A 26,057-nucleotide genomic window follows, 5' to 3' on the forward strand; every position below is an offset into this window, starting at 1 on the left:
GAGATCAGAGGGGAAACTTTAAACATCCTGCAAAATCTGCAGTCCATTAAGTGTAGGTTGGTATTTGGTTACAGCCAATCCTTTTGTACTTTTAAATAATTTGTTCCTGACACCTTTGAGAAAGGAGGATAGCTTCACCTGCTGCATGAAGGCTTCAGGGAACTAATTGTGTTGGGTTTATGTTAAGAAGCCAGCTTCGATGGTATTTTCTTGTCTTGGGAATGGAAGTAATGCGAACACATGCTTTACTTTTCATTTAGATTGAGATTTAAATGTCAAAGTTGTGGGGACAGGCCACTGGGAAAAGGGCTGTAGTGTACAAAGAATGAACAATATCATGAGGGACGGATGACCCACAGGCAACAGGGTGAAATGTGTGTCAAGGGAGGAGGACAGGTAAAAGGTAAAGTGCCATCAAGATCTAGGAAAATCTATTTGAAAGAGAAATGTGAAGAAGGCACTGGTGTTTAAAAGGAAGAGAGAGGCAGAGAAGTGTGGTAAGAAAGAGGGTTTAAAAAGGAAAGATGTTGAGATTTTGACAGAAGGAACTAAGTCTTGATGTAGTAAGCCGGGTAGCACACAGAAAAGAAAGGTCAGGACTATCCAAGCTCCTGAATTGACCAAACATCCCTACTTTACTTTCTTTACTTTCATCAGCAGTTTTTCCCGCAGGAGCACAGGAGCTCAGATTCGAGCCCCAGCTGTGTGGTAAGGAGTGAAGATTCACCTGGCTCCTCCTGGTGGTGTTAAGCACAGCCGTGCTGGGCTTTCCTCACCCCTGGTATCTGCTTGCTTTTGTAAGGCAAACTGAGAGCCTGTAGAAGTCAAAGAACTGGGCAAATGTTTGCTGTGTTTTCAGTTTGAACTTTACAGGAATCACTGCGATGCTGTTGGCATCTCACAGGGTCTTTTGTCATTCGTAACTTTACAACTGAACGTCTCAATTTGATTAGAAATGACTAAATGGTTAATGTTTCTGGATCAGAGAGCCTGATTTAACCCTGGAGATTTTTCTGACTGAAATATTCTTAATTAATTTGTGATCAACTTCTATGCTTCTAAAATTCTTTTTATCTTAATTTTCTGAAGATTTACTGAAAATTTAAATCTGTTCTTTCTACATAGCAGATCTTGTATGCTCCAAAAGAATTTTATTAACTTCAAGTACAATTGATCACCAGTAAGAAGTTTTTAAGGCATTTTATGATTTCATTGTCCAAGAGTAAAGCAGAAGCTAAATCATCTATGGTGCAAACATTTTCAAAATCCAGCATGTAACCTGATGTGCTTGAAATACTGGTGGTGTAGCCTTTTATCATCATCCTGGGCAGCGTTTCCAAAATGAAACACGGATAAATTGGCAGCCTGAACAACGGTAGCTTTTATATGCAAACAGCAGCTTCCTGAGAATGCATTTTTTTTCCTAAATCACTTAGGTAGAGGAGATTCCAGGCTTCCTCTGGCCCATTTTTTCAAACACCATTAATACATAATGCATATATAAGCTATAATCTTAAAATATTAATGAAAATAAGTTCGTCTTTAAAACAGAATGGAGACGGAACAAACCAGAAAGACGATTTGGGCTTTGTAGCAAAGGGGGTTATGCCTTCAGCAGCTTCTCTGGCTGTGGAGCAGCAGCAGTTCTCTACTTCTGCCTCTTACCCACATACTGCTGCTTCGGTTCTCTAGATGTCCATGGTCTGGTGTGGTGTTGAGATTTTGGATGTGAGAACCTTCCTGGTTGGGGGGTATATATGAGATGCTGCGCACATGAGTAGTTAGTGGGTGAAAGCTCACTACTAGGACGGAGCTGCAGTAGAAGTTGGGCTAGAGATTGACTATTTCTAAAGCTGTCTAAAAAAGTGTGCCTTTTGGGATGGGGAGATGTCTGTCCGCTTAGAGGGGCCTCCCCTTCAATATTTTGCTGTTGTCGTTAGAGATTTTCTATTGGGGAATGCAGTCTTGTGGAAGTGGCCCATGGTTTCGTGTATAGGGCTGCTTTCAGAGCAAGAAAAACCATTACGCTGTTGCGGCGGATGGGTTTCCCAGCAACCCGCTTGAACATGCCGGTCAACAAATCCCGGAGCTCCAAGTAACTTCTCGTCAGCCTAGTCGGCTGGAACCACCATCTGCTTTCTGTTCCCCAGATTTCTGTGCTGATAGGAACTTCCTTAAAATGCAAATATCAAGAAAACATCTTGCGTATGAAACATGAGTGAGCATAAAATCTAAATGTCACTTTGACCATAGTATACTAAGTCACTTATTCCCCTTTATTCTGAATTATTGTCATTTTGGTTTAACAGAAATACACTTGAAGTGTGCCTGCTTAATTTATAAGACATCTTAATAAACTGTTACAGTAAGCATATTATATTAAATAGGGAAAAGGTTTGCTGTCCTAGGTAGAAAATAACAAAATCCCATCTATGGTAATGATGTCAGTTCTCCTTCATACGCTCTGAAGAGAGCAACTTGCAAATGTACATATTCAGAACTCAGTAGGAGCTCTACCATTAAGTAATATTTACATATGTGCATTTTATATTCACAGATCCTAACTGACCCGGAGATACCATTCTGACTTTAAGAATTTTTGGTAGTGTCATGAAGTCCTTTGCAGGCAGAGGAAGACTACTATATGAAAACAGAAAAAGCATGCTAATAATCACTAGGCTGGAGAGAGCTGAATTAACATTTTATACAATTGTTTGTTTTTCCATCGTTGACAATTACTTGCAATAACAAAAGTCATTATTTGCTTTTTTTTTCCACTGTTGTATGTTTAGTCACCTTTATACACAGGATAAGCTGTAGATCCAAACCCCATTAATTTTTACGACTTCTAGGTACCTTGTCTCCTCAGTGCACAACCGCCTTTGTGGTGTTCATTTTTTAAAAAAGAGGTTAGGCTTTTTAACTAGAGCTTTTGGCTAGCTCTGCAAGGTAAGTATTCGAAGTAATACATGAAAGTAGGTGTTTGATAGGAACTGACCTGCTCTTAGAGCAGGTGAAAATGGTAATAATCAAATGTTCTCTCTACTTGGGAAGTTGCGCAGTACTAAGGAAAGAAGAAAACCACATTTATATGACCAATATGGGAACACACGCTAAGTGTAAAAAAAACCCCTTGTTTTTCAAGCTTTTAGGATTAAGGTTTTTGGCCAAAAAGGCAGATGGTAAATCCATTTCCCGATGCTAATCTGACAATAATGTTCTCATCCTCTGTGGAGCTCAGTAATGCTGTCTACTTGTCTGAAACCCACAGGCTGCTGGTAAATGGTATCTCCTTGTGCAAAAAGTCTTCTCTGTTGATTTAGCTGGTGATGGAGGAGTGCCTTCTGCCAGCAAGCAGGTATGGGTAAGGCTGTTTCTCTCGTTTCTCCGCAGTGTGTATTATAAAATAGTGTTTTTTCAGGAGGCAGGGAAGAAGAGTGCTAGGTTGTCCTTTCCTGAGTGGACGGCTATAAGCCATCTTTTACTTATTCTTTTTTTCTTTCTTTAATCTGCAAATGATACTGTCTCTATTCCTACAGATTTGAAAAATGCTCTCTATTCCGCTGATTCTGCCAGCTGTTTTGCAGAAACAGTATTTAAAAGTCTTTTGAGGTAAGAAGTGAGAAATGACCTTTGAAGAAATTGGGGTAAGCCAAGTGAATAAGTCTTAAAAATGCAGTTGTGCAAAGCTGTCTAGATGTCTCTTGAGCACATCTAAATTTGAATTCATCCTCTGAGTAAACTCCAAATTTTTAGATTTTTTTTTTTTTAAAGAACAATTTTCTTTGAGTGTCAAGACGCCGTTACTTTTGTTTATGTAATCGAAAATCACGATAAAACTGATTCAGTTGTAGAGCACTCCTTTAACCTTTACCTTGCAGAATAAGAAGCTGCCAAAGAGAAGGATTTTCAGCTGGTAGGTGGGGGAGGCGCTGACTAAAGGCCCTTCTGGACCTTCTTACTGCTGATGCTGGGAAGGTCCTGATTTGCTTCTGTTTCTATGTCAAAGTTGGTCTCGGTCACAGGGTTTCTTAAGGGCTCTTCGACTTGGTTTGGCCGCTTGCTTTTCTGTTTCACCTGGAGTGCCATAAATTGGTAAGCAAATGGAGCCTTTTTCACATAAGGACTGATGTTTGATATTACATGACACTTTCAAAGAATGAAATATTCTGTATTAAGCAGGATTAGACCTGTAATATTTCCAGATCTTTATCTGTTTTTTAGGTAATGACTTCCACGTTGGCTGCATTGTAATTTTACAAATAAGCTTCTGTAGACAGAGCCAAAGTCTCCATGCCCCATATGGACCATCCAAGATGAATTAATGCATGTATTTCGCTCTCATGCATTTTAGGGCCTATCTTGAAATTTTCATAAAACGCATTCAGCTATTTTTGAAAAAGCGAAACCAACCAACTGCTTCATTAAGCCCATAATTGTGTGGTGCAGACAGCAGTCTCCAAAGATGTTACTGCCCTTTTTGCTTGGTAATTGTAGGAGGGAATTCAGTGCCCTCCGGGGCACTTCTCCTGCCATCAGTCTCTGGCTGTTTCCTGCCTCACAGGAAAAACAGCGAACAGTAAATGATTTCTGGTTTTAATTAGGCCGACAAAGATGCGTGCCCTGAAGTACATTAGAAGGTGTAATCATTAAAGAATATAGGCGTCCCTATAGGCGTTTCGTGGATGTCCCTTACAGTCGCGTGTGTCCAGGGATTTGCAGTTCAGCAGGCGGTGAGGAGTACGTGTCCTTTTGACTTGTTTCTCAATCTTGTGCTAAACCGCCATCTCCGCTGGTCTGTTTTGCCCGGTGCTGGCCGCCGCTCACATTGCCGGACCTCCCGGCACGCCACAGTCTGGGTGGCCCCTGGCCTGGGCTGTTGGGGTGCAGCAGCCGAGCCTCCCAGCTCAGCGGCTCCGGGAAAGCGATGGGTTGAGTGTGTGACATGCGGCTCCAACAGGCTCCGCGCTGCGAGGCTGCATTAGCAGCAGTGTGCTGCTGGTCCTCAAAACGGTTAAATTGACCTCCTTTTGGCTATTTGAGAGACCGGGGATTTGGTTTTATTGCCTATTTGCTGCTAAAAATTGTATTCAAATGGTAGTTTTGAACAAAATAGCTGGCATCGTTGGTGGTTTTGATGAATGCTTATTTAGACTTTTCATATAGAGGGATTTAGGTGTCTTTTCAGCCTTGACTGACTTGAGTTTGGTCCCTTTTTAATAATAAGTGTATGAAACTAGAACTTCCACCGCTGGAATGGTGATTCTGCAGCACTTCAACTGGTACTTTTTGTGCTCAGACTACAGAAATTTTCATGTTACTCCCATTGAGGCCTCAGACCTACTTCTGCAGTGCTTTTCAATTTATTTAGATGTTCCAGTTGAGAAAACAAGTATATTTTCAATTATCTAGTCAACATTATGTACAATAGATTCCATTACAAAGGGAAACTCACACAGTTTTTGCTTCTCATATATCCAGGCTGGAGATCTAGTGTTCAGATAAAGATTAAATTAAAAATTTAAGAAGAATTTTGGCTTCTGCTATTAGAAACTGTAATAAGGAATGGAATTACTAGGCGGGTGAATATACATGATGATAATTGTGATAATTTTATGGAAGGGAGTTAGCATAATGCTTTTCAGAGTTCTCTGAAGGTGGTAACACACGAAGGAGTAAGGGCAATCCAGTAGGTTTTTGAAATTCCAAATACTTCAGAGAACTGGACGAAAACATCCCTTCTAAGAAACTTGTACATTGTTAAAGTTGGACAGTTCTTTAGGGAACTTTTTTAAAAGTCAGGCAACAAAATGTAGAAGCAAATGATCAGATTTAAGTTGGAAGGAGATTATCAGTAAGATCTCTGCTGGGATCTACTCCGCTCAGTACATTAATGATGAACTGGAAAATAAGGTGAAGTGATAACTTACACAAAAATTTTCAAGGTGGATAACTCTAAATTGGGCTCCAAGAAGACCTGTAGAGGAGTCACACAGTACTTAACAACTGGGCAATAAAGTGGTGCGTGAAATTCAGTGATAGTATGTGCCCGGTAATGCGTAGTGGAGGACGGGGGTGAGGGGAGCAAATCTGCCTGTACGTAGTGTGTGAAGAGTTCCTGTGCACAATGAACTGCTGCCACCTGGAAAGAGATCCTGGAGGCATTATGCGTAATATTATGAAAATATCGATAATGAGTGATCCAAAGGGCGAATATGATGCTGTGAATTGGAACAGAACAGGAAGCCTGGTTATGTTACTGTGGCCAGCTTGTATCTTGAGTACTGTGTGCTCTTGCTCCATACCTGTCCTCCTCTACCCCTTCTCCCCAGATGTAAAAATAAGTGAGTAAATAAATAAATACTAAAATTTAATAGGCTGGATAAGAAGGAAAGTATGGGTTCTGCTCAAGGAAAGAATAGGAATAAACCTAGATCTGACTGATGGTCCAACTAGCTTGGTATCCAGTCTTCAATAATGACAATTAATAGCTGGCTAAGGAAGAGTATAGGAACTGGGTAAGCTTATAGGGTGATCCCTCTTCTTTCTCTAGTTCCTATGAAGCTTATTTCGTCTGGGTGATCCCTTAGCCTCCAATCATCTGGATTTCAGTGACTGACTTAGCCAGATGTATGTGTGTTTAGTAACCCTTTAATAGTTAGTTTCCTAAACTCTCTAGTCTCCTTTTATGGAGCTGTGTAAGCTTTTTTTGCATCCAGAGCAGGTTGTGACAGCTTACACATGTGTTATGTGACAAACCACCTCCTTTGGTTTGTTTTGGCTTAACTCTTCAGCCTGAAAAAGAAAGAACTGCAGAGAATATTAAAAAAATGCCTTTGCATTCATAAATGGCACACAAAAAGTAACTATGGAAGGTCTCGTCTCAAAATCTGATGGCTGAGGTGTTTCAGTGAAATATCAGGTGCCTTGTTTTAAAAAAAATTAATTCATATACTGAAAAAAAATCAGTCCTATGAATCATTGCAGTGAGATTATGTGGAAATCAAAAGCATAAATGGGTTCGAAAAGGGATTAAATATATTCATAAAGGATCTACTGATATTGGTTGAACACGACAGTCCAGTTACATCCTTCAGCACAGGAAATGTCAGGAAATGGAAAACAAAGTAGCGTTAGGTAAACTATAACAAAATTATCTGCTCATTAAAAAAGTTGAAATTTCATATGGTGCTTCCTTGTATATTAAAATAAATACAAGATTTAGCTATATGCTTGTTAAAACTAAAATGCTGAAAGGTAAGACAAGTAAATCTGTGGCTCTACACGTAATTATCTATGATAGGAGAGAGGCCATAACTTGTATTTAGTAAAATGTCAAGTAATTTTGAAGAGCACTAAAGCTGTTATATGAGTTGCAGCAGGGATTACAGGGCTAGCTTGTCTGGTCATATAAGGTGAATTTTATTTCCACTTCGCGTCTATGAATAAGATTAAAATAAAGTATGGAAATACTACTGTTAGAATTATTTGATATTCTGTTTCTCACATGTGTTTTCCATTACCAACTAAATGCTTAAAATAGTTCCAGGAGCCTAAAAACAAGTTTTTGTCAGACACAGTTTATAAAATAGTTTCAACAACTTAAAATGGAAACAGCTTAACATGGATTCTTATAGGTAAACCTAAAAACTGCCCTCAATAAAGATTAGACCACGGCAGAGTTCCTGCTCTTGCTCGATAGTGGAGTTAATTCCACCTTTTTTTCTTGAGCTGAATACGAGCATCTGTTCATATTTAGGTAACCTTTAAACCTGAAAGGAAGCTGTACGTGTTGTTTGCAGGTATCCCTATAGCCACTCACTGACTGTTCATTCAGAACTGGTCATCACTCACACCTTGTAAATGTAAAACCTTCCCTGCTGAGGAAAAGCAGCGATTATTTTTGCCTTCTCTCTTTCTCTAGAAAGCAGGTGCAGCCCAACCTGTAAAGAAGGAAAATGTTCTATTTAGAATGAAGTACCTTATTAGGTCTGATCAAAAAAGCCGGCTCTTACTCATACCCATCCCCACTGCTTCAGGATGGCAAGGGAGACACATGCTGCCTCCTGACTAATTTAATATCTGCTTGATTAGACACAGCTTTGAGAGTTATGTTAGCAGGTTAGCACCAATCAAATAACCCGTACAGTATATGAAATAGGAGGTGTAGTCAGAAAAATGGGTAAAAACTGATATTGCTGAAATTGTTGGTATGTGCCCTTGAAATGGTTCACTCCAAGTGACTTTTGTCTGAGTTCACAGCAAATTTGCCTTTTCTCATTTGCTTCCACTGTATATTTATATCTGTGGATCGATTCCTTCTAAAGATGGTGTATTTATATCCTAAACGTTTGGCAAGTGACACTAGCCTGCTCTGCCTTGTTTCTGCTTACATTTGGAGATTGATGCTCTGTAATACATCCTTGAAGCATTATGCAGCATGTGACAAAAGCTGCCTCTTGCCTTGTGTTGTTGCATGCTGGTGCTAGCAGCGTTGGTGCAAGTTTGGCCTTGGTGCGCTGGTTGTGGGACGTAATTGCTACTGAAGCTGAAGGCAGGGAGCGAAGCGTCAGGGTACCTTTTTGGCAGACGGTGCAGTTGGTATGACTCTGTGTTGCAAATCTTGACCTCCCCCAAATCCTCACTAACAGCTACGGCACCAAAATAGTGTCCCAGTCAAGCTATTAGCAACGCTTTGCTATCTAAAAAAGATGGACTATAAGAAAAAAAAAAAACGCATTAATTTTTAAATTCTCTCCTTTTTTAACCTTGACAAGCTTATTAAAAAGGATACCGAGTTTTAAGAAAAATTAGTTATGGATACCTTGAATCATTGAACAACCTTGGGGTAGTTCATTTGCAGATTGACTTATCTGCGAGCAAGCTTAATCTATTTGACATGCATTGATCCACCCATTAAAGAAGGTCACTCTCTCATTATTCCCTGAATTGGAGCTTAACATCCCGAACTGCCCAGCTTTGGCACGGTCTTACAGTAGGTGACCAAGTCTTCTCCCAGCCCAGGACGGCTCTACCACCCCTTGCCTTGTTTCTTCCATGTTTTATCCTTCAATAGCACCAGTTGTCCAACAAGCTTTTGTTTTCAGCAAACCTCCTGGCCCTGGTTATTGTCGGGCGGTTGAACTGGAGAGTGTTGGGGAGGTCAGAAGTTGACCTATTAAAAAAACCATAATTGATTTCAGAGGAAGATTAAATGTCTTAAGTGACATATGAAAGCTGTGTGCTTTATGTTTAACTTTGTGTGAGAGAGTGAGTGAACCAGGGCTGTTTGTTGTTGGCACCTAGTGATAAGTTCTAAAAAAACCCCCCAAAACAATAAACCAAAAAAAAAAATCCCCAAACCTGTGGCTTTTAATTTGCTGAGCAGGAAAACTTTGTAGCAACTTCTGCGCAATGGTTTAAAACCATACCAGAAGCTTGGTATTTTTAATTTTAATTTTTTTTTTTTTAAATTCAGTGCTCTGTTCACTTTCCTGTAGGAGGTTTTGTGTTTCCGAGATACAGATGTGGTGGGCCACCCCCTCAGCCGCTGGACGTCAGCGCGGTGCTAGCGCAGGCAGTGCAGGGGGCCAGCCTGCGTGTTAGGGGAGAATTTGAGCAGCTGTCTGCCCTCTCTGATTCCTGTCTCTGTCTGCTGAGGTTTGCAGAGCGTTAACACAGGCCCAGTACGTCAAGACAAATTCTACTTGGTATCTGGTTCACCCTTTTGGCTTTTCCGCTCTTCCGTTAAACTCGTAATTTCAGCATTAAGATCTATTTTGGACCTAAGTGTGTGTTCTTCTAAAGGAATTATCTGAACTCTGTACCTTTTCTATTTTATTGCTTTTGTGTCTCTTAAATGCTCTTTTCTTCCAAGTGTTATTTTAAGCATGGAGCGTAACTTGGCAGTATGGTCTGCGCAATCCTTCCTGAATGCTCCCTGCTGCTGTTTTATCGAGAGAAATTGACCTCTTCAAAAATATAATTTAACAGTGCTGTGATGATGTTAGGGCTTTGAAACACTTTATGTTCTTTCCTGATTTTAAGGTCCCATTAAAGTGCCAAAAATACCAAGGAAGGGAATTGATAACATGTTGTGCACATCACACAAAGGACTTGGCTGTGGAAAATGTTGTTTTCCTTTTAATGTTGATGTTTTGGGTTTATTGTCAGTTGCCTTAGTAATCATCTTTAGTAGTCTCGGTTGATAAGCCCAGGAGGGCTGCATCTGAAGAAAATGGTGATCTTCCTCTTTTTTTCCCATCTCCCCCACCCCATCTGTGCTAGGTGTATTTTGGGGTCAGTTTTGGTGTTCTAGCCATAGGTTGTGTTTTTCATCCTTCACAAGCATAGAATTTGCTTTCCCTTGGGAAAATGAAAACATTGAAAGTAAGCAAACTTTGACTGCTGCTGCAAGATAAGAAGAGACTTAGTGGGTTGGTGTTGTCAAGGACATTTAATACTTGACTAGATTGCTTACAGGGCAGAGGAGCTAACTTTAGTTACTGGTGCTGTGTTGAGTGCACTGAGTTAAGCTTCGAGGGGGAAGAAGAGCCTTTAAAATTGCACAGCATTAATTCTTTGCCTTATTTATAAAGCTCTTGTTCTGAAGTACCTTGGTAGTGTAATGTATACTATTTTATTGAAACTGTAATGAATCCTGGACTTGAAAGAGGAACGGGTCGCTTAATAGTGTAGTCACTTTTGGGTATGGGATGATTTTGGGAGTAGGCTTATGAAATGTGACTTCATTAGGAAAATTATTTGAGCTTCATATTGGGATTGACACACATTCAAATGGACATCAGCATATTTAAAAAATAAGTCCTGTAAGAAACACATAAAATGGACATAAGAGGCTTTTGTATAGGAATCAGTTTTATCAGATGCTTATTTTTATTGGTGTGCATTCATATACTTTTTTTAATTTTTGAAGCGTTTGTTTGTTGCATAAGCTCTTAATGCAAATTTTTATTTGCTTTTAAGTTTTATTACAAAAATCTTTTGACTAGAGTACTGCTGTGTTAGAAACACAGACTCTATTATTTTCACTTCCCGCTTGACGTTGCTTTATTACAAAGAAACTTTTTGTGGAGAAAATGGTTCTGTCTGTCTTGCTTTAGGTAGCCGTGATTACTGTACAGTTAACGTGGCCGGGTGCTCCCAGAAAGTTCATAAGGCAAGGAAAAAAGCTTGGCACTTCTCTAGCTAAAAAGCTTGTGTTGGGATGAGGCCAAACTAAACACCAGTACCTCGCTGGGTTTATGGTTTGCATCTCTCTCTTCAGCTGCTGGGGTTCCTTGGGATCCGTGTCCTTGCTCAGGGTCTGCCTGCTGGCTCTGGGATCCCATTGTCATCTAGAACAAATATATGGAGTGCACCTGGGGAGAAATAACACTTCTATTCTTTGACTTTTTAAGAGAAATTTTACTGCATCTCCCTTGACAAGCAGTTCCTGTAGGTGAGTGATTACCGTTTTCCGTGAGGGGAAATGTTGAAAAATGTGTGGGTGAATCCACACATTTTTCCATTACAGTTTAAATGTGTGCCTTCAATGTTTGATTTTAAAAGTAAGCGTAAACCAACCAGCAAACCATAAATCCTCATATTGAAATACCTATTTTTCTTAAAATCACACTCGGGCCTTATTTGTTTGTTTTTGTTTAGAAAAGTTCAGAAACATTTGTTGTTCAGAAAACTCCACATCAGCTCCCATATCAGCTTTTTCTCTCTCTCTATACATCTACATATCTATATAGATACACGTAAATGAAAAAAAGCAACGTTCTTAAGCTTGGAAGAACTGTGTTCTGTCTTTGTCCGTCAGAGGCGAGGTTGCCCTCTGTAGCACAGCTCTCAGCAGCCTTGCTCCCTTCCCTGCACGGTTGACTTCTCCTCCCTGAGTGCTCCTTCAGCCAGGAACCGCTTCGTGCCTCAGGAGTTTGTGTTCCAGGAGAAAAGGGATGAGAAAGAGCTCTTTCAGTTCACGTGCACAGGGCCCAGAAGGATCTGCTGGCTAGAAGGAAAAGATGAACTGGAAGTACGCTGCATGTTTTAATAGCGGGAGTAATTTGGAACACTAGATCAGGGAATATGCAGTAAATTCCCCTAGTTGCAGAGGCTTTTTTTAAATTTTAAGTTCAGCTACCTTGATAAAACTGTATTCCCTTTATTGGATCTGAAGGGGGGTTGCAGGGTGAAACTGTGGCTGTCCTGCACAGGGTTAAAGTTGTGTGATTTTGATTCTTCTGGCTGAACAGAGGCCGCTGAGGTTCACTCAGTCTCATCAGAAGCAAAGGCAGATATGGCTTTGTTCTGCCACAGCCGGGGCAGCTCCGCACCTGGTTTTCCAGTGTGAGGACAACCGAGGACCTCGGAAATGCCACCCATAGTCCCTTGCGTAGTTTGTAGCTCTGGCAGCCCCTGTTGCTACTCGGAGCAGGCTTATCACTGTGACAACATCATGTGGCCAATGCGTTCTCGGTGTTAGCAATGGAAAATGAGCAGAGGCTGGTGTTCCTTCGGCTCTTGGACACAGCGAGTCTGCCACTGGTCTTTCCCTCCCGATGAGATCTGGGAATGAAAGGCTTTCAGGAACATATGTTGCAAAGTAACCTCTGATATTGGGTGATTTACATGGTTGGCTGGATAAGGCGTAAAAGATGTGACAGTTTTTTGGTCTGCGGAGCCTAGAGGCCCTTGAATAATGCATGGCTGGGTGACCGACAGCTGGTCCCATAGACCCCTGCCGGGAACAGGGGGTGGCTGTTGTGAGCGGGCTCCCCCGCGAGAGCGGCACCATGGGATTCTTGTCCTTTTATCATTAAATATCACGTACTTACTAACATTTGTTTTAGACAGCAGCTAATGGAATTATGGATATTTTATGTCATCTCTACATCAATAATGCAATATGAGCCACAAAAAGAATTGATTTTTTTGTTTTGTTTTGTTTGGGGAGGAAAGCAGAAAGATAATTTAACTCCTGGCAGTAAGAGGTTTCTTTTAGGAATTCCAGTTTGACGTAGATTCTACTTGTGACCTTGAAGTCACGTTTAGAAGCGAGGAGGCTAATTAGTAGAATTTTATAATTACTTCGGATGACTCCCTAAATTATAGCCATGCAATAAAATCGATATCCCCTGGAGCAAAGCAAGTCGTACTGCAAAGACAGGTTAGTACTTAGGCCTATACTGGTTTTATTGCTATGCTAAAGAGGTTGTAATATCAGTATTTTATTGTGTCTGGAAAGTAGGCTGTTAGTTGGATGTTTTGGTGGTTGGTTTGTTTTTTTCCTCCATGGGGTAGCTTGTGAGAAGAATTATTAATTATTCTATGTGCTATTTCCACCCCTATTCTCCTTCAGTCAGAGAAAATCAGCATTTTTGCCTGCTGGTGCCAAGTTTGCTGTGTCCTTTGAGAGAATCACTGGAGTCCTCTAAGCTGCCGTCAGAAAGGAGGAGTAACATTAGCTTCCCTGCGCCTTTGCAGATGGCAAGGGAATGCCATGACTCAGCAGAAATGATCCAAGTCAGGAGCATATTCAAAAGGAGATGGTGATTCCATGGCGCTGTAGAAGGCATTTGGGAATGTTTACCACTTGTAGATAAGCAAGGAATGGACTTTATTAGCTGCAGTTTTGGTTGACAAAACTTCCCCTGAAGGCTGACAGTAAGCATTTAACTCAATATTCAAGATTTCTGAAGTCTGGACACCTGCTTGGGTTTGTTTACCCTGGGTATTAAGTATTGAAAAAACAGTGTTGATGCGTTTATTTGTATAACTTGATTTTTGTTTTCTTTTGCACACTGTAAATATATATTCAAACATTTGTGGCGAACATGCATTTGGGAAGATGATGTGCAAGAATGGTAGTTTTTAACATACAATTGCATTTTTCTTATAAAAGAGAAAAAGATTTCTGATGAAGCTTTTGCTCATCTCTATGATACTGGAAACTTTCTGTTCAAGACGCAGCATTCCTATGTAGCAAATACATCAAAAGTGTTATTGCTGTTACCATTAATCCGTAGTTCTAATACAAATTAATCTGGATGTTGATTTTACTAAAATAAATGATGGTCCTCACCTAAAACTGCTAAAGAGAAGCTCTTTGGACACTTGTTCTCTTCAATCTGTGAATTTTGATAGTTTATTTTTTTTCCCCCTTAGATTTAAGATTAACCCTTTTTCTTTTTCCCCTTGCCACTTCGGTTCCTTACACTATGAAGGAAAGTAACGCATTTATGAAATCTTCTTTTATTTTAGGCTTCTAGGCTGACTGAGGCAATGTTCATTTCTCAAGTCTGCACCCATCACATAGTGGGATTCCTACAACTGATGAAATATGAGTGTAGCTTTGTCAACAGACAATTAGTTGGGAAAAAGTTTGAGCACATCTTTCTAACCAGCAGGTCATTGTGGGGTGTATGGAAGAAGGTGAGATGGCTAAATATGTGTTTAAATTCCCATTTTGTTGATGGAAGGTGTGCTTCAGGTAGCACTTCCAGCTTTAATACCTTGCTGCTTTCTTTATTTTCTATAGCAAGGTGATAAAGATAAGTGAAACTTCTCTTCCATGTTGTTTTCTAGTGGTTTCTGAGTAATTCCTTAAACTGGCAAACGGGGTACTAAGGAATAAGGAAAGCCATTTTGGTGCTGAAAATCCCCACACATATATCATTCATTTCAAGAGAAGTTGTTTTGGTAGGCTAAATCTTGTGTCTTAATGGAGTAGCTTAGCAGCTCTGTTTTGACTTCAGACAAGGAAGGGCTTAAAGCATAAGCAAGCAAACTTGGTAACTGAAGAACCCTGCAATCAATACAAATGTGTTGGCTGCCTTTTACATAGCACACAATGTTGTGTTTTCTTCCGTATTAAAGTTTCTAGTTCCATGTTATGCTACAAACCACTCCAGGGCTTCCTTGTATTGCTCAAGAAGTTCATACAGAAACTATTTGTGCGTTTACCCAGAAGCCACTCACCCGATGCTTCTGGGCACCAGTGTAATACACACTTCAGTGTCCTCGTGTTTACTTCAGCAAAGGCGTGTTTGGATAATGAGAAGAGCTGAAAGTGCTAATGCCATGGCTGTGTGTACTGAGCACCAAACCCCAGTTCAGGGCATCATCGCTATTTAGCAAATTCTTCAAATGTGTACCTAAATTCATTGGAAGCCAGTGGCATGTAGGCGTAGGCTTAACTGTACTTAAGGACTTCCTGGTGCCTGGCCCAAATCTATAGAAAGAGACCAACCTCCCGGTGGCAGAAGTTGGTTACAGGCACGTCTTACTGAGCCAGCTGATTCATTAGTGCTGACAGAGCTTACGAAAGACTGGCTCCTCTGTTGGTACACCATACGTTAAGATAATCAGCTGTGATTATAAACTGACTTATCCAGTTTTAAAAAAAACCCAACCAAACTCACAAACTCTTTTCAGTCTTTCATCAAATATTATTTTGCTGATGCTGACAGAAATGAGAGGCAGGCATGCTATGAATACACTTGCCCTCTTTTAAATTTGTCTGTGATAATGAAAACGCGTATCCTTCCCCACTGACGCACAGCGCAGACGTGCTTTTTGCCTGCAGACTTGCTGAGCGGGGAGTCTCTGTCACTTGGGCTGTGCCATCAGCCCATCATCTGGGCATATTTTTATTCTGCTGGCAAATCTGCACCATCTAGGGAGGTGATGGAAAAGGTCCAGTTTTTGTTCCTACTGACACTTCCATCTTCCTGTGATATATTTAGATTTATGATCATTGATTTTTAATTCCTTGTGTTCTGTTTAATGTGCACGACAAGGGGGGACACACTTACGGTGTTGGGACTTTGCAAGCACACAGCTACTGGAACTTCAAAATAAATGCCTCTCTATTGGTGGGTTTATGTATACTGAAATCTCAAAAAGGATAACTTTTCTAGGATTACTTTTTGTCAGTGCATTACATGGGTAAAGACTTCGGTTCTGATGTATTTTAAGTACAGAGGAAGACCTTTGCAGCTCCCCTCTCCCTGTGCAGGAGTCTCCTGTGGCCGGGGGGAGCTGGGGCAGGCTGGGGGGGGAGCCTGGCACTCTGCCTCCATCCTGCTTCTGCTGACTTCAGCTGAGGGGGGGGAAAAGGATGAGTCATCCATCAGCTTATTGTAGGACGGTGTAGACAGCTGTAAATATATCCTGTCTGGAGATTTGATTCCAGTAATCGGCACAAAATAACTGTTGACATCACACAGGGTGACTCCGAGCCGTCTTGCTGGAAAAAAAGCTTGGGTGGGTGGGAAGGGATTAATGGTGCCGAAATAGCAGAGGGTAATATTCTTTCATGTGTAGACCATGCGTGTGTTCCTGCGGTGTTTGTTGCCTTCACAAACTACATGGAAACAATTAACTTGTAGACTGTTGCTCTAGGCTAGTATCTCAATACAGATTTCTTTTAAAAATAATAATAATAAAAATCTTAACACAAGGGCACGGCAGTTTCTGTGCCTGGGGCTAAACTTGTGGCGTGAGGAACGGGTTTCTCATAGTACGTTTCCTAATTGTAGGCAACTTGGGTTGAAATCTTGAATTTAGCTTGCAGAAATATTTGAGACGGATGTGGCCGAAATAGGATGTGTATTTAATTTTTATGAGCATGGCTTTTGTATTTCCGTGGTTAAAGGGTTAGGAATTACATGTCTCCATTCAAACTTTGAAATAACTGGAAGTGTGTGAAGTGAACCAGTTTCCCCTGCATACCTTGAGTGTGTTTATTTGGAGTGCTTAAACCTACCAAGGCATTAAAGCAATATAGCTGCTTCCAAAGGCAGATTAGAAACGTGGCCAAAAGCAAGGAATAGCATGAAGGTTTGACATTATTTTCTGTCTGGCTGCACAACAGCCGTACAGACAACAAATACCCAGGACAGACCAAGTGAGGAAGAGATTCCACTCTCTCAGTGTACTTACACCTGTAGCTTTCCTGCAGGAACAGTATTTTAGCAGCATGAGTGTTTATTAAAGCCCCTTTTTCTTTTTGGAACTGCTAGTGTGGTTAGGCTCACTCCATAACAACCCTGTCCAAAACAGCAGTTGCAATTGATACATTTTCTTTTATGCAATATTATGAATGTCATAATCTGTTAAATATGTGCACAGAGTAAATGAGGGATTTTGCATTCATTTGAAAAAGGCTAATTTGTAATGCCTCATGCAAATCAACTCTTTAGCAAAAAGCCCCAGGGAGCATATGTATACTTTGTTTTCATGCCTTTATCAAATGGATCTGTAGGTTGGAAGCTTTCACAGTACGGAACAGAAGAAGCAGGTTACTTCTCTGCTTGGCATATGGAAATGAGATTTAAGAAATCATTCAAACAGTGATGTCTAGATTTGCTGCTTTGAAATGGAAATTGGTTGCAAAACAAAGATGTTGCTTTTATATGGGTCTCTGATAGTCTTGCTAGCGCAGCTACGGGAGGCGGGAATGAAGTGTAAGATATTAAAATAACAAAACCACCAAATCCTCTTTTTTCCTTTCAGCCTAGCTGTATGCAGTCCGTGTTCAAAGAGTTGTTGCTTCTGTCAAAAACGTCTCAAATTAACACAAAGTCTATAATTCTGCTAAACAAGTGTTTGAAACATTCACATCAAATGTACGCGCAGTAGGATCTGCACAGGCGGGTCTGGAAGTGGGCTAGCCTGAAAATCCTGCCTGGCTTGTGGCTCCCAAGGCTCCAGCGCCTTCCGGAGCCCCTGGGTTCAGTGTGCGGGTACTGGGGGTCCAGGGCCCTGAGTGCTGTGTGTGGTTCCAGACAAGCAGGAAACTGAGGTCCTGGGCTGGGATTTTAAGATGCTTAACGCCCTGGAAATAATCAGTGTCTCTGTGGGAGCATATATGAGATAATCAGTGCTACTGTGTTGGGGTGGTTTGGTTTTTTTCCTCCTTGTTTTTGTCCCAAGATTTTGGAACCTAATATTATAAAATGTATTTTAGCACGCTCATTCCTCCTTGAAGCAGGAGCAGGTCTGAAGCGGTGCTGCCGTACATGCTGTTGCCGGGGACAAGGTACAGGTGACTGCAGCCAACACAACGCTGTTATTAAGAACAGGACTTGAACCATCCAGAGCATCAGTCCTCTCTCATACATAAAATACAAATAACGAAAAGTTTCCTCTTCTGACTCATGACTGAGTAGTTTTCATGCATCAAAAATCTAAAAATAAGAGGGTGGCAGTGATTGTGTGTGGTCTGAGGAAAGAGATTCACCAGTTTAATATTGAAAGATGTGCATTAACTGCTGAGTCATCCCCTTGGGGATGCTTTGAACTTTAATGTAGTTGAAAAGAAGCGAACATAGTTTTTTCTGTGCTGCGTAGCATCAATATGGTATCTTTTTTTTTTAAGGGTTTAGTATTTAACTTGAATTTTGTGATTTGCTTTTAAAAATTTATTTAGAAGTTTATAAATAAGCAGCACCTACCGGTTAATTGTTGGAATTAGCATGTGAAAAATGCATGCTCTTTCCCAGAGGGAATTCTGGACGAGCACTTTGAAGTTTATTCTTTGTGCAGATACCTCATTTTTATTTTTTTTTTTTCGGATGACTTGAAAGGCTGCCAGCCTCTCTGCTGATTCAGAACAAGCTGATAGTGTTCTCACTCTCTGCTGCAGAGATAGCTGTGTCTTTGGTGACTGGCCTGAATGAATTAATGCAATGTTTATGGGGTAGAGTCCCTGAAGCCGGTGCAGAATAGTTTTTAGAGAGCAGTGGTCTCCCTTTCATCTAAAATCAATCAAACCAAATAGAAGTATCTGAAATATACTTCTAATTAGGAAATTTCAGTGGGGTGTGTGGCGAGCGTTACTGTTGAGAAAGGTCATAACCTGGTGGAGATCAAGAGCTTAGTATTTCTGTGTCTTTTCCAGTAATTCATACATCAGCTTGAGCTGTCAGCGTGACAAGTGGTGGTGTGGCGTGGGCTTCTTATGGCCGTTGATAGAATTGGTATTCTTATATCAATGTCTTATTTTCTTTTGGAAAAAGCTTTGACTTGAATGCCACTAAGTTTATTGAAGATAATGGAGAACGTGCAAGAAGTTATTGTAAACTATTGTGTGCAATTTGAAACGTTCAATTCTTTTTTTATTCGTCTTTTTCTGGGCTGAGATGACTGCTTTACTGTACTGTGGTCTACTTACTGGTTTAAAAACCTGGGTATGAGTTGCAGTAAAAAGCACAGCAAAACTTGTCTGGTTTTGATTCTTAGTGGTGGAAGGTAACGTGGGAGGTAATCCTGCGCTGGTTTGATTTGCAGTGAGTGCTGTGGACTTGTTTGAAAGCTGCTTCCATTAGTTATTTCACTGGCTCTGGGCCTGGCATCTGCTCTTCCTTGAGGGCACATTGCTCTTTTCCTTAACGTTTCCAACCCCTCAACCTTTTAGTTTCAGCTAATGTATTGTAGCTCCATATACTTGGAGCAGTGGTTATATTCCAGCTCTCCAGGTGTGTTGCCATAACTGTGGATAACTTTCATCCTTCTGACAACCAAGGAAACAAGTACGGAAACTTGAAACTGTGTCACCCTGCAACTTATAAAAGAGAAATTATCATATTAGGATTCACAGGATGTTTTTTGAACCATGTTTCTTTCCGCTTTATTTCTCCTTTATTAAAAACTAATGTATCACCATAGGATTTTTATTGATAACTTTGCATTTAGTTGTTATAGGTTTTGAAATTTACGAGTAGGCAGCTTGCATTAAAATGTATGGTGTTTAATTTGGTGTCAGTGTGCAATTGTGTGCATGCAATATAGGTGGTATATATTTAGTACTGGATTTGGATTTTTAGTAATATGAAGTAAAGTTTGCTTCAACAGTAGAGCCATACCCTACAAAATGCTTTTGTATGGATATGTGATAGAGTGGTAGAGGTTTTACAAAATTTGCATTCCACTTTTTTCTATGAAAATGCGGCCCTTAACTTTGTGTCAGCATAGTCTGCTAATGATCCAGGATACCTTTGCAGCAAGTTTGAGGAAAGAAGACAGACAAGGAAATGCAACAGATGAAGAAGCAGGTGCAGTCTGTGCAGGGAAGATGTGCTGGCTTCCAGCGAGAGCGGTGTTCTGGAGACTGGGTCCGTCCAGGTTGGTGAAATCCCTTTGGCATATGGTTGCAGACTATCAGATTTTTTTTTTTCTTAAAATCCTGAGAATAAGAGTATGAGGAGAAGGAATCCAATCCAGGCCGCATGTGTATCTGTGGATAATGATCCTCAAGAAGACAGCTTCAGAAAATAAATCTGTTTTTTATGACCGAGCACCTGTTGCTTTTCATGAAAGCGATAATCCTGGAGCAGCTGCTGGTTAGGACTAGTGGTGTCAGCTCTCGGGCCCCACTGTTAGCACCATGTGCTTAAGACCCTGTGTGCAGACCCCCTGATCCGCTTTATGGTAAACGCAGGCGGCACTTGGATGGCAAGGACCGACAACTGCGAAGTTACAGAAGGCTCCTTGTTGCAGCTCGGCATAAGTTTCTTTGCCCACTTCAAGAGGCACCATGAGTCATCTGCAAGCGTTGATGCCGTGGGTCCGTGCTTGCTTTCCTCTGGTGCTGCAGGGCGCAGCAGCTCTCCCCAGACACTGCTGCCTCCTGTCCTTCCCTTCACGCCTCTCTAGAGGACAAAAAGCCCCACAGTGTTTTTAAGTGAAGAAATGTGTATATTTCCCTTTCTCGAATCTGACTTTAAAAATATCACAGCATAAAAAATTGCCAAATTGTGAAAGGCTCCATACTGCTTGTTGCAGGTTGTACTGCTCTCATGGGCAGAAGTGTCACTGGCAGGAAGACAGGACTTCAGAAGGTCCTGATTTAACATGGGGCTTGAAAGCCTGGTGATACTGCTAAGCCCTTTAAAACCTATTTTTAGACTAGAAATACTGAGGAAAGATCAACACTGTAGTCTTTTGAGGTCAGTCTTTTCCCATTTTTCTCTTTATACCAGCCCAATGACCGTTTTGTTTGCAGAACGATTGCATAAAATGGGGAACACCCCCTGCCACACACACAAACCCAGAACATAAGCTTTTATAAATTGTAGTAAAAGCAAGGAGTTATTTCTGCGTAGTCATGGGGAGCATGCTTCCGAAACGAGTCACTCTTTTTTTTTTTTTTTTTTTTTTTTTTTTTTTTTTTTTTTTTTCTTCCCCCTGTATCTTTTTTTCCTCCCCTTCTTAAAGTGCCTGAAGCTGACGTTCTGGAGATGCAGTTATCCTTACAAGGCTTGTGCAACTTATTGGTAACGTCATTATATAAACTCCTGTGGCTGCTACCTTTTGGTTATTGTATTTGAAAGAATTGGACTGGTAAGTCCCAGGTGTTGGCTGTGCCAGGCTGCGTGGGGGGGATGCACCGGCTGGGATCAACCCTGCCCAGCTTCTCCTGGTCACTCCTCCTTAGCAAAACGTGATGAGGGAAAGAGGCAGAGAGCGGCGACGTCTCTGCTGCCACAGGTTTCCCAGGAGCTGATATTTGGCCCTTCTGGGAAACTACTTATTTTTTATAACCACGGCAAGATGGTCTCTCTCCCTTCCATTCCTATACCTGTGCAGAGGTCTAAAATTGTGTGCATGGCATATGTAAGCAGGCACATGTATTTCTTTATAAGCAGAAAATCAAAGGATACTGCTTCATAACTGATCAATGCCTTTTTTTTTTTGTGCCTGCTGAAGAAAATCCCATATACGTACTTATAGATATATACGCATACAGAGAATGTATATATGTATATGCACACCCTCTCAGTATCAGGAGTTTTGGAACACACAAAACTTTAGTTGAGGCACAGGACGAGCAGAGATGTCCCACAGAAGTGCCTCCAGAAGAGACACTTTATTCACGGAAAGGTCTTCCCAGTCCTGGTGTAGCTCACAAGGCAGCAGTTGTCATTAGTAAGAGGGTTGTGGCTTTCTCAGTCATCTAAAGATCACACAGCACGTCGCAGTCACGTGAAAGAAGAGATGAAAAAATCCCTTTCCTCTCCTTCTCTCCCCACCAGCTCTGCTTCTCTTTTTTTGTCTCTCTTAGTGTGCATGTGTGTAACCAAGATCTATTTAAATTTTTTGAGGGTGGGGGACTTTGGGTTTTTTAATCGGTCAGAGTATTCCTTTAATGTATTAGAAATCACCTTTTTTTTTTTTTTTAATCTACATTTATTGCAGTGTTTCTTGGAAGCTATGAGGGAGAAAAGACAGGGGAACAGGAGTTGCCTGTTAGATGGTTACAGCCTATAGCACACAACTGGCTCTTGAGTTGACCTAACACATATTCGTGCTTCAACTTTTTTCTGTTTAAAATACAAAAGGCAAATTTTTAAATTCTTTTTGTCCTGGCCTTCGCTGCTGTTAAGGTATTGCTTGTCAATGTCAAGCAAGCATGGTAAATCCATCAGCGGAGGCTGGTACTGGGCTGCGGTGCAGTGCCCGTGGTCTGCTGTGCCCAGGCGAGACACGTGGCCAGCCCCCAGGAGCTGACACATCTTGATAATGCAATGGACATGGGCCAACTTTCTGTATTTGTTAAAGCTTTAAATACGTTTACGGCAAAGAAAGTAACAACAGTATTTTCAGGGATGTAATACATGCTGTCAGTTGTACTAATTTTCTTATAGCGCTGTGATTACTCATTTGGGGTTTTATTTGGAAACTGTGCTAGGTTGCCCAGCAGTGTAAATTGGGCTTTCAGGGTGCAATTTAAAATTTATGTGTGTCTAAATTCCCTATATTGCTTTGAAAATGGGGTAATCGACAATCTGTTTATGGATTTGGTTAGCAAGTGTCAGGAATCATAAATAAAACTGTAAATGCTATTTAGATAGCTAAGGGATACATCCCAGCTCCATAAATAAATACACTTCACTCATACTTTCAAATGTCAGTTTTCTTTTGGCTATATTTCGTATGTTGAGCTTCTGACATGCAGATGTTGTATGGCTCAGGGGAGGAGGATCATTTATTGATCCTCAGCATTTAACGAACGTTGTGACTGTTCTGCTGCAAGAACTGGGACTGACGTTCAAAAAAACCAGAGCAGCGTACAGCTTTCCTATGGAGTGCGTGGAGGTGTTGCCTTCCATGCTGGAACATGCCAATGATGTTGACTCAGAAGGCTCCTCTTTTTGTAAAAAGTGAGACGAAAGCTGTTCCCTGCCCAGGTCTACCCCAAAGGATGGGTTGTGTCCCAACAGAGCTCGGTGCCATAGACTCTGGAATAGTCTCTGCCACTGCTGTGTCTTGAGGTGAAGAGTGTTTTCTGTGGGGTTTTTCTTTTGTCCAAGGTCAGTGATACCTTCTGCTTATGCTTCAGATCAACGTAAGTACTGTTTGAAGAAACAGCGGATTTATTTCTGTTTAAGTAGATGGAATTCCTCATGTGGAGGTCTTCCATTCCTCCTTTCAGATGTTCTGGTGAACTGCAGTGTTTCTGTAACTTGGGATATAACATATTTGTTAGTTTTTCAAGATAAAACATTTATCACAGTATCGTTAGCCCCAAACAGTGATTGAAACAATATGCTTTGGAATGTGCATAGGTGGGTCATTGTAAGTGATGCTCAGATTATATCAGCAGAAAATAAAAGATTCATATTCATTCAAATAAGAAAATGGAGTAGCCATTACATGGAGCGATCTGTGTGTCTCGTACTGCCCAGAGCACCTGGCCTTGACAGAGAGGACATCTCTTGTTGGACAGCAAGGTAAGCTGGTGGATACATCTCCTGAGCCTGAGAAGTAATAGAAAGATGAGGCCATTTTTTGGACTTTTTTTTTTTTAGAGCATTCTGGATGTTTGCCTGCAGAGGATAAGCCTTTGTCAGTAAGCATCTACTGTCATGAAATGCAGTGGCGATCTTCTGCTGACTTCAATAGCAGTAGATAAAGCCCTGTTGAGTTCGTAACAGCTGAGGCACCGTTTTCTGCCACCCTTCCCACTCTGGCAGCATCCGGTGAGCATCTGCGTGCTTTGGGTTGGAGCCCAGCAATGAGGCTTTTGTTGCATTGAGTATTTTGGGAGAGGAGGTGGAGGCTGCACGAAAGTTAGTTTTGGGCAGTAGCTCGTCAGTGTTGGCGTGCTTCCTGTCACCCTCTGGTTGATGCTGCTGATGCAGTGATATGTTGCCTGGTAAGGAAAACGTGAGCAACTTTTTCACAGTGGAAATTAAACTGTGTGGAGGAAATAATTCTCTGGAGCTGTTTGTGGTCTCCGTAATGAGCGGGAGTTGGGATTTGGGCAAACCGTAGAAATAGGGCTGAAGAAGTGGAACTCTTCCTGCCTCTCATCTCAGGTAGCTTATGATGTTTTCAGCGTTCAGTTATCTCATTTGGTCTCCTGCTGCAGACAGGTTTGGAGACACATGCGGATTAAATTATTTAGTAGTAATAGGTCTGAAGCACTCGCATATAAACTTAGAAGAATAATAAAGAAGTCAGGTGGGAAATAATATGTTGAGTAGATGATTCATAATAACATGAGCTCTTAAAACCTTCTCAGAACTGGAGGAGGTCATTTGGAAACACAAACTCTACTATCAGTAATACATAAATATTAACAACAACAAGCAATAAACTTGACATTTAATGTGTCCTATAACTGTGCTGTGCAGCCAAGTTCTTTTATTTTCCAGTTAAGCAAAAGGGTTTAGTGTCTGTAGGTATCAAAAAGCAGGGCACAGAGCAGGCCATTAAAAGTCTGTGTGTTTGCTCTCAGCCTGTTCCTTATTACAGAGATCACAGAATGGCAGGGGTTGGAAGGGACCTCTGGAGATCATCTAGATGGCCCAAAGCTGTCATGGTGCCTGTCGGGGGGGCAGGTTAGGTGGGCGTTCTTTGTTGTTGTTGTTGTTTTTTCCAGATCTCACAGTGGAGATGTCTTATGACTGAGATTAGGGGCTCCTGTCACTGGGTTGGGGTCACACTGATGTCCCCATCCTCCCTCCGTGTCCCTGTAGGTGACGCAGGAGTGGGCGCAGATCTCCTCCTAGTCCAGTGCTTAGTTACAGATTTCTTTTTTCACGCATGCTGAAACTTAACTCCAATTCAGCTTTTAAGCAGTCAATAAGATTTCTACATTTAAGTGTTTTTAACAAAGTCAGAACAGACAAATACTGGTTTTATGGCGAAGGCTGAGCAAATTCTACCAAAAGCTAAGAGGGTACAATGGGTGTTAAAACTGCATAATGCATTTATTCCCTGTTTAATGAATGTTAACAGATGTGGGTTTTTTGAAAAAGGGTACGACTGGGCAGCCAGCGTGAGGACTGTTTTCTTTGATCCTGGGGTTGCTCCCTGCCATCGCGCGGGATGAACAGAGCAATGGTTCCTTCCTCGAAAGCAGCCCCGTCTGCTTGGCCGAGGGGGTGGAAGGCGGTGCGAGACACAAGCCCGGAGGTGAGCTCGAGCTCCGCAGCGCTCAGGCAGCTGCCGGGAGGAACAGGAAGTTGATGCACAGCCAAGGTCTGTGTCTCCGAGGTAATGGAAGAAATAGCTTCTCCGGGGAGGTGCTCGGGGGAGTTTGTTCCAACCCAGAGAACTGCCGGGTTGATTAGCGAAAGGTGAGCCAGAAAGAAAGGGCCTCCACTGCCAGACCATGGCAGGAGCTTCCTTTACAAACCTTTTAACTTGAATTGTTTTACCTATGGCAGCCAAATTCCTTGCTTTCTTCCTTGCTTTCTTCCTTGCTTTCTTCCTTGCTTTCTTCCTTGCTTTCTTCCTTGCTTTCTTCCTTGCTTTCTTCCTTGCTTTCTTCCTTGCTTTCTTCCTTGCTTTCTTCCTTGCTTTCTTCCTTGCTTTCTTCCTTGCTTTCTTCCTTCTCTTGTCCAAGTTTGTTCTGATGAAATGAGGCTTTGAGAATGAGTTTTTTCTGTGGTATTTCAGGGGTGCTTGCTTTAGGGTAAGGGTTTGGGAAGATTTTTCCTAAAGTATTTGCAGACTTGCACGTGCTTTTCTGTGGGTGGCCGTACCTATTCTAGTGTACCTGTCCAAGGGTTTTGTCCATTTAGTTTTGAAGTTAATGT

General features: G+C 41.4%; 1 protein-coding gene across 5 annotated transcripts in view; it reads left to right on the forward strand.

Annotated features, from left to right (window-relative positions):
• Window positions 1-26,057, forward strand: part of SPSB4 (splA/ryanodine receptor domain and SOCS box containing 4) — a 185,027-nt gene that overhangs the window by 127,702 nt on the left and 31,268 nt on the right. The window lies entirely within an intron of this gene.

The sequence above is a fragment of the Chroicocephalus ridibundus genome, chromosome 6 (genome assembly GCF_963924245.1).
Source record: "Chroicocephalus ridibundus chromosome 6, bChrRid1.1, whole genome shotgun sequence".
Taxonomy (NCBI): Eukaryota; Metazoa; Chordata; class Aves; order Charadriiformes; family Laridae; genus Chroicocephalus; species Chroicocephalus ridibundus.